Here is a 9439-nt window from a genome sequence, read left to right as displayed (position 1 = left end):
GAAGGGCTTGTCCTCCCATGGACTGGCCACCCACCGTAGACACACTGCCCATGGGGGAGACGCCACCCACAGTGGACGCACTGCCCATGGGGGAGACGCCACCCACAGTGGACGCACCACCCATGGGATACACACCGCAGGCCCCACAGAAGAGGCCTGAGGCTCTGACCAAAGAGCTTCCCACTTCCTGCCTCCACCCTTTGCATCCTCGGCCGCTGTCCTCTCCATGAATGGCCAAGGTCCTGGCCGGTAGCCAGAGCTGTCTGGACAGGAGGAAACCAGGATGTGAGGAATGGCGGCGGCAGGAGGGACGCAAAACACTGAGTCCTCAAGAGCAGAAATTCCACCGGAAAGAAAACAATGCACAGGGGACGGAGTCACCTTCCAGGGCCAAGGGGGCAAGGAAAGGGACTGGGCTTTCCTGCCCAAATCAGGTAAATAACTCTGGGGAAAACCCAGTGTGAATTGTCTTCCAGGTGTGGGCACTGGAGTAGAAGGCCAGAGGTCTGGCTCCTGCTTTGGAGCAACTGGGAGAAATGGTCCCTGTTTCTTTTTCTGGCTTTAGGCAGATGAGCTCCCAGGGTGGGGATACAGGGTCTCCCGCCAAGGTCAGGAGGATCCCAGAAGAACCAAAGGAGCATCTGGTAAAGAAGCCCACCTATACAGGGACAGCCACAGCCCCCGCATGGCCAGGTGGCTGCTGGAAATCAAGTAAGACAATTCTAGATTCTAAGGCAGGATTTGCAGAAGCTGGAACCTGCAGGAGCTTCACTGGGGATGGACGAGGTCACAGCCAGGTCAGGGTGGAGGCCAGCCCTGAGTTCCCCACTGTTAGGGGAAGTACGCTGATTGAAACCACCCACCCTGGCCAGACACCATAGTAACCATCTGTGTGAGTTATTTTACGACAGGAGGTCCTGGTGAGGAACATGGAATTAACCAGCCACTACCAACTGGAAGAGATCGGGAAAGGTCAAAAGGAGATGCCATGTGTCCTTCACCTCCCAGAATCCTCTTCAGTGGAATCCATCTTGGTTGGGTGATACATGCGCCACCAGGAAGAACCCTGAGTCAGAATGGTTGGCCAGAGACAGCCTGGAAACTAATCCCATCACCATAAAACCCAAGACTGAGCCACATGGCAGACCAGTTCTCCTGGGTTCCCTGACCGTCCTGCTCTCCACGCACGTGCCCCTTCCCAGTGAAGTTTCTTGCTTTGTCAACACATGTGTCTCCTTGAACAATTCATTTCCGAGTGTTAGACAAGAGCCCCCCTTGGGCCCTGGAAGTGGTCCCCCTTCCTGAAACCTCAACTGTATATGATACCAGAGGGGCAAGTTCCTTCCTATTTCAGGACCCGGACCTGACTGACATTTAGAAAGAGCAAGAATGTGGCAAATCCCAGAGCTGGAGAAGAAGCCTACATCTGGAAAGGACAGAAAGGAGCAACCCAACAGGACTGCAGGGCCCCTAGCATCCCAGAGTCCCATGTGGGCAAGCCTGGATGAAGGATAGATACAGAGCCTTTGAAGACTCGTGCCCAGCAGCCTGGGTTTGTGATTGCCTTGTTAGTGTGTTGAGGCAGCTTCTGATCTGCAAATTAATTCCTTTCTAAAGCACCGGGGTCTGTGTGCCTCTTTGTTAGGGTTTTAGGAGATGCTCTCTTCCCCAAACTACAGGCTAAGGTATGCTGAGTGGTTGCTGTCTGCCAGGCTCTGGTTTTTGTTTTGGTCATACCATGCAGCATGTGGGTTCTTAGTTCCCCCACCAGGGATCAAGCCTATGCCTTCTGCATTGGAAGCTCACAGTCTTAACCCCCGGACCACCAGGGAAGTCCCACACCAGGCTCTGTCTGACTCTCATGATCTTAGTTCATTCTCCTACAGCTCAGAGTCGGGCAATGACGCTGTCTGCATCCTACAGATGAAGAAACTGACACAAAGATGAGTTGAATTTCTTGCTTGAAGTCACTCAGCTAAAGAGAGGAGATGGCTCCAGAGCCTTCAACTCTTAACTAGCCGCCATCCTATTTTTCAGTGCCTCACATGTCCCCCTAGCATTCCCCCTGCATGCCTGTCCCCCAAACCTCCCAACCCAGAATGAGACCAGGCTCTTCCCTCACTGTGCATCACACAGCCACCTTCCCATTGCCCTTAACACTTTTTTTTGAGGGGGGGGGGTGGTTAGTGAAGTGAAAGTGAAGTCGCTCAGTCATGTCTGACTCTTTGCGACCCCATGAACTGTAGCCTACCAGGCTCCTCTGTCCATGGGATTTTCCAGGCAAGAATACTGAAGTGGATTGCCATTTCCTTCTCCAGGGGATCTTCCCAACCCAGGGATTGAACCCGGGCCTCCCGCCTTGTAGGCAGACGCTTTACCGTCTGAGCCACCAGGGAAGCGGGGGGGTGGTTATTTATATTCAAAATTTTATTGGAGTCCAGTTGCTTTACAGTTATGTTAGTTTCTGCTGTAGAGCAAAGTGAATCAGCCACACATATACATATATCCCTTTTTTTTTTGGATTTCCTTCCCATTTAGGTCACCACAAAGCACTGAGTAAAATTCCCTGTGCTATACAGTAGGGTCTCTTATCTCTTTTATACACAGTATATCTCTTTTATACACAGTATCAACAGTGTATATATGTCAATCCCAATTCATCACCCTTGACTCTTTCCTTTAGAACTCTTCCGATCCTGGTCTCATCCCCTTTTTCCCCTCAGATCTGCTACCAAGCAAGGAACTGATTCCCACTCAGGTCTTAAGGATTCACCATTTTAAACCCTTCTGAGTCACACTCACTTTCGAATTATGACATTCTGAGCCTTGATCCAGCAGTTCTCACTCCCTATTTCACCTTAGGGCCAGCCAGGAGCTTCTGAAAAGTCCTGAGATCCAGACTCAACCCTGACTGTTGGAATCTTGGACTGGAATCCTGGAATAATGGACTTTGTTTTGTTTTTCCAGCTCTTTGGATGCTTTGAAATTGAGACTGTGACCTTTAAACTTGATGAGCCAGGGACCTGAAATGTTAGGCACCTGATGCCCTGGGGTGGTTGTTGGAGGCAGAGACTCCTTTTATTGCACTCGATTGAGTCTACCTGACAGCTGGTCAGTGTTTCCCAAGGCCTGGAGGCTGGGTCACCTGGTGACAGGGAGCTGCAGCCTCTGGCGGTGGGCTGGGGAGGAGGCCAGGTGTGCTGAACTTTGACCCAGTTGCTCCATGAGCAGTTTGAGCTGGTTTTCTGCTACCTTGCACTTCCTGTTCGACTCTGAGCTGGGTGGAGAAGTGAGAGAGGAGATGGGAAGCTAGTTCAGGGCTGGAGGAGCCAGAAGGTGCTTCGAATGTAAAGAATGAAGGCTACTATCATAATTGTCCTCTGCTGGCATTCTTGGAGAGATGCTTTCGTCGTGTTTTCTGCTCGCGGGGAGAATATAAAAGTGCTGGAGCTGGAGATATGGCTTATCCCTGGAGGGACTCAGGGCCCTGTTCTAGAGAAAGACGGGCATTTCTAAAGATAAGGGGTTCCAAAGAAGTTTGGGCCAAATGCCTCTTGAGTGACACATGAAACCAGGCAGACAGCCAAGGCCTGGGGCAGGTGAGGAGAAGTCCAGCCGAGGGGTGTAGGGGAGTGTGACAGCCTTGAGAAGCAGAGAGTCATTTGGGCAGAAGGACCCCAAACAGGAGGGCGGGAGATTTGCTCAAGTGTGCACGAATGTGTGTGTGTGTGTGTGTGTGTAGCCTGACAGCCTCACTGATTGATCCCTGCCCACCCACCTGCCCAGACCTGCTCTCTTAGTCAGTCCCTATGCTGGGAGCTTCTGCCCCTAGGCTCCAGGGTGCTGATGAGGCCTCCGTTATTCACAGCCCAGACTGACAACTGGCTCCCTGGGGCCCATTCCCTCTTCCCCAGGATGCAGCCCGGCCTGCCAGCTCACCACTCTGCGAGGCTGGCCCCAGACCCAGACAGCCTCGGGCATGCCAGGGTTGGCAGGAGCCTTGGGGGCCCTGCAGGCAGAGACCTCGCCCTCCTCCTGAGTCCTCAGCTCCACACGGGCCAGCTCTGTCTAAGGACCAGGCAGTCTGGGGAAGCAGAGGAGCCGTTGTCTTGTTTCAGGGTCTAGCTCCTTCAGAGGGGACACCAGAAAATTAGGTGGCATCCCTTCTCATCCTGAGCTCCCATTTTTTTAATTGTTTTTTTTTTTTTTTTTCCTGACTTCTTCATTGTGGCACACTGGCTTCTCTTTCGGAGCATGAGCTTAGTTGCTCCTGAGGCATGTGGGATCTTAGTTCCTCACCCAGGGATCAAACCTGCATTTCCTGCATTGGAAGGGGGATTCTTAACCACTGGACCACTAGGGAAGTTCCTCTGAGTTCCTGCTTTAGAAACCATTCTGTTCTGGGTGTGTCAATGTCTGGACATAAAGCTGAACCAACAGAGCGGGGCTCCGAGGGGTTTTCTCCTCCAGCCTTCCCTCTTTCCAGAAATGGCCTCCATCTTCCCTGTGCTGGTAGCTTACTCAGGGAAATGGGGGTGGAGGTGGGAGCTAGATGGAAAGCCCCTGACTCGGGAACTCCCTGTTACCACTTCTGAGAATCCCAAGGGGCTGGTAGGTGAGGCGAAGAGGTCGTGTTGTGTCTAGCACCAGGGGGTGGGGGAGGGGCGGGGGCTGGTTTCCGGGCTGAATCAGGTGGTGAGCTGTGCAGCAGGTGGACGGCCCAGGGCTGTCCCTCGGGGCCTGGGGTGGAGGTTCCCTGCCCTCTGACAGGGCTTTCCTGTCTGGCAGACCGTTAGTTCTGCTGCGTCTGGACACGCGTGCGTTTGTGTATGTTGGTGGGGGGGAGGAGATAGACCTCAGCCAGGGCCCTCCCCCGCCCCCAGCCTCCCTGACACTCTCAGCAAGCCCAGCTCAAGGATGGGGAAGAGGACCCAGAGCAATGGGAATGAGAGAGGGAGCCGGGAAGGCATTTGTCTCGGGGGCCGGGATCTGAACCGGCCACATCTGTCTCCTTTCCATCTAGACCATCTGATTTCCATTCTTCCCACCCATTTCTTGCCTCTGGAATGTTCCACCTCCCCTGCTTTTCTTACGAAAGCCAGCTGTCCACAGAGACTCCCAAGATGCCTCAGCTTCTGCTTCTTCCCCGAAGCCTTCCCAGCCTCCTCCAGGCCACCCTGGGCTATCTCTCCTTTGAAGTGGCTCCCTCGTAGGACCCACACAACCACACACTCAGCACTGGATTATTCACATGCGTTTGCATTGTTTTCCCCGACAGGCTTGTACATCGTTTAGAGGTAGGGACTGTTTGGATATAAACTTTCCGCCTGTGTCCTGTGATACTGCCGCACGTGGGCGGGACTTGGGCCGGACAGCCAAGTACCTTAAAGTTAACATCGCCTTCTGAGAATTCAATTAGGAAGAAACTCAGTTTAGGAGAGGATATTAGCCCTCTGTAGAAATTACCTAGGAGACTGTCTGTCTGTGAATATCCCAAATCCAATTAAGGAGACCTGGGTGAAACCTCAGAGGAGCAGATAAGGTTGTGATTGCATTTAAGCGAGGTAACTGCATTGTCTTCTGCCCGAAGGAAGATGCCAAGACGAGGGGAAAGTTCCTTCTCATATAAAGGCAGGTCCAAGGGACCCAGCTTGGTGCCAGGTCTCAGGCCATGCAGGAGAATTGGTGTCACATTCCACAAACTGTTTCCCTGGTGGCTCAGACAGTAAAGAATCTGCCTGCAGCGCGGGTTTGATCCCTGGGTCGGGAAGATCCCCTGGAGAAGGGAATGGCAACCCACTCCAAAGTTGCTGCCTGGAGAATCCCATAGACAGAGAAGCCTGGTGGGCTACAGTCCATGGGGTGGGAAAGAGTCGGACACGACTGAGGAACTAACACTTTCACTTTTCACTTTCCCACAACTGCAGTGGCCAGGACCCAGGACGGGTGAGCCCAGAGGTGGCAAGGGTGCCCCAGGCTGTCATCCAGCCATTAAGCTCATCTGGCACCCCGGCTTTCTTCTGCTTCCACGCTAAAGCCACATGCTGAGGTTCCCGGGAGAGATGAGTCCACGTGCCTGGGGATGTCCAAGCCAGCATTTGGGGTCTGTGAGCTATTCTTTGCGCGTCCACTTTATGTTGAAAGTGAAAGTGTTAGTTCCTCAGTCATGTCCGACTCTTTGCGATCCCGTGGACTGTAGCCTGTCAGGCTCTTCTGTCCATGGGACTCTCCAGTCTTGAATACTGGGGTGGCTTGCCATTTCCTTCTCCAGGGGATCTTCCTGACCCAGGGATTGAACCCAGGTCTCCTGCCTTGCGGGCACCTGAGATTGGCTGGTCCAGGGTGCACACGTGTAGCCAAGAAGGAGGTGCTGGGCTGTGATGAAGCACCGTGTTAAAGCCACTGTCTGGGTGGCAGGTCAGCCTTCCTCCCAGTCATGCCTTCCCTGGACACTTCTTTTTTTAAACTAATTTTTTGGCTGCACCAGGTCTTAGTTGGGGCATGCGGAATCTCTCGTTTCGGCATGTGGGGTCTAGTTCCCCTCAGGGATCGAACCCTGGGCCCCCTGCACTGGAAATGCAGAGTCTTAGCCACTGGACCTCCAGGGAAATCCCATTCCCAGACATTTTTGCACTTGCTGTTTGCACTGGTTACTTAGAGGCTGCTGCTGCTAAGTCGCTTCAGTCGTGTCCGACTCTGTGCGACCCCAGAGACGGCAGCCCACCAGGCTCCCCGTCCCTGGGATTCTCAAGGCAAGAACACTGGAGTGGGTTGCCATTTCCTTCTCCAATGCATGAAAGTGGAAAGTGAAAGTGAAGTCACTCAGTCGAGTCCGACTCTTAGCGACCCCATGGACTGCAGCCTACCAGGTTCCTCCGTCCATGGGATTTTCCAGGCAAGAGTACTGGAGTGGGGTGCCATTGCCTCCCGCTACATGGTGGCCTGAGTGATGGGTGCAAGGGGTGTTTTGTCTCTAAAAGGATCGAGAGAAGACCCGTGATCCCAAGGGGTGGGTGACAGAAGGAGGGAATGGGTGGCCTTGGATCAAACATGTCTACATGCCAGGCACTGTCTGAGTGCGTTTACATCCTTCATCTTTTTTTATTTTTAAAAATTGTTTATTAATATATTATATTGGAGCGTAGCTATTTAACAATGTTGTGTCAGTCTCAAGCGTACAGCAAAGTGATTCAGTTATACATGTATCTCTTCTTTTCCAAATTCGTTTCCCCTTTAGGTTATTACAGCCTATTCAGCAGCATTCCCTGTGCTATACAGTAGGTCCTTGTTGGTCATCTATTTTATTTGTTAATTTTTACACGTTCTTCATCTTGCTTGTTCATCCGAGAGCCCTCGTGCTGTTGTACCACACCCATTTTACAGATGAGGGACGGCGGTTCAGAGAGGTGAAGGAGCCTCTGCAGAGGTCACCTGCTTAGCCAGCGGTGCAGCTGGGGTTAAATGGGGATCTCCTCGCCTTGACTCCTGTTCTTTTAGGAGAGGGAGGAAGAAGCCAGGGGGGAAGGCACATGTGACTGTGTGTTAGGAGAGGGGCCTGTGGGGGGGAGAGGTGGACAGGACATCAGGGCACTCCTGGAGGGCTCTGCTGCTCGCCCACGCCCAGCATCTGCCCTCGGGGTGGGGGACAGACTTGGCCACTGTGATCCTGTGCTAAGGACTAAGTGGTAGGAAATGAGCTTCAGGGAAATTCCAGGCTTGATTCTCTAATGAGGCAAAAGTTGGCATGATGCCCTTCCCAGGAACACCCTGACAGCAAGTCCCCCACACCCGTGTGCTTTGCTAGAGAGCAGGCATACACCTCACCTAAACAAACTGGCACAGATGCCCGGTGGGCCCGGCCACAGGCACAAACCCACACGTGGGGCGTGGCACTCACTGCTTCTCAACATCTGGGCACAGATTCTCCCTAACAAACCCCAATCCAGCTTCTGTCTCCCCCGATGGACCACTTCCAGCTGATGCTCAGACATCCCAGCCTCCTTCCCTTCCTCTCCCGCTGCCTCCCCCAGGCCTCAGATGGAGGAGACCAATGACGCAGGGTCTCCCTGAGCATGAGTGTGCGTGTTCTCAAGTCTCTGCAGCCTTGCTCCCGCTGCCTGGTGTTCTGCGGTCTCTATTCTCTTCTCCCGGGATCACACAGGAGCCAGCATCTGGTCTGGGGCCAGCTCCCAGCACTTTCCCCGGGGGCGATGATGCTCAGAATGCTTTCCCGGGAACCACCCCCCAGTCCACCTCTCCGGGGAGATGTTTTACTTTCTGTCTCCCTTTCCACTAACTTCCCACATGACACCATTGCACCCCTCCAAGAGATACCTTTGCCCCAGAGTACAGCGTCTTCTCAGCTGTAAAAGGCTTTTTCTGGAAGAGAACCACGGAGACACAGGAGCTGAGAAGGAAACTGGGGAGCATGGTTCCCCCTGCCTGAGCCCTGCAGGGCCGGCCTGGAAAGGAGACAGTGCCTGGAGCCCTCATGCCTAGGGTTGCATAGGCCCTTTCCTAGGTTCTAGCTCAGCTCCCACAGATGAATGACCCGGGGAGTTCCAGCTGCCCTGGGCTTGGGCCTAGGAGCCTCCCATGTGGTCTGTGGGGTGTCGGTGGTGGGGGCCAGCTGCAGGAACAGTACAGCCCTGGGTCAGGTCTGCAGGTCCCAGGCAGGGAGAGCCAGAACCAGGCTCCCCCATGGCCCGCCCTCTGCTCCCATGTTTCCATGGTTCTCCGGCCAGGAAAAGTCTATCTGCTGACAAGAAGCTGTGCTTTGGGTGGGAATGGAGTCGTGCAGGAAGTTGGTGGAAATGGAGAGAAAGAAAAAAAGCCTCACCCAGGAAAGATGGACTGGGATGTTTTGCAGTTACATAGAAAAAAAGAGAAATGAGTTGTTTTTTTCTTTCCCTTTCCTGAGAACAAAGACGATAAAGAGAACAATGAGCAGGCCTGAATATTCCTAGTTTTTTTTTTTGTTTTTTTTTTACTTTGGCTAGTGGCTCAGACGGTAAAGAATCTGCCTGCAATGAAGGAGACCCAGGTTCAATTCCTGAGTCAGGAAGAGCCCCTGGAGAAGGAAATGGCAACCCACTCCAGTATTCTTGCTGGGAGAATCCCATGAACAGAGCAGCCTGGCAGGCTACGGTCCATGCTGCTCCTAACTCAGCACGTCTATAACTAAGTTTGCTTTTCTGCAGGAGCTACACTTCGCACCTATTTTCCTTTGACTCTATGCCTAATGCATCCTGCACCTGGTGTTTACCCTCACGACACCCTTCCTCTTGTAGTTACATGACAGAAAGGAGACCACAGAGCCATGGAACTGCTGGACTCAATTACTGGGTTACTGACATCGGCCTGTGACTGTTTTTTGACAAGCTCCAAACACCTTTGGTCCTCTTCACTGATCCCCAACTGCTAGCCCTCATCTTACATA

The sequence above is a fragment of the Bison bison genome, unplaced genomic scaffold (assembly GCF_000754665.1).
Source record: "Bison bison bison isolate TAMUID 2011002044 unplaced genomic scaffold, Bison_UMD1.0 scf7180017861528, whole genome shotgun sequence".
NCBI classification, from domain to species: Eukaryota; Metazoa; Chordata; class Mammalia; order Artiodactyla; family Bovidae; genus Bison; species Bison bison.
This window is presented reverse-complemented; position numbering follows the sequence as displayed.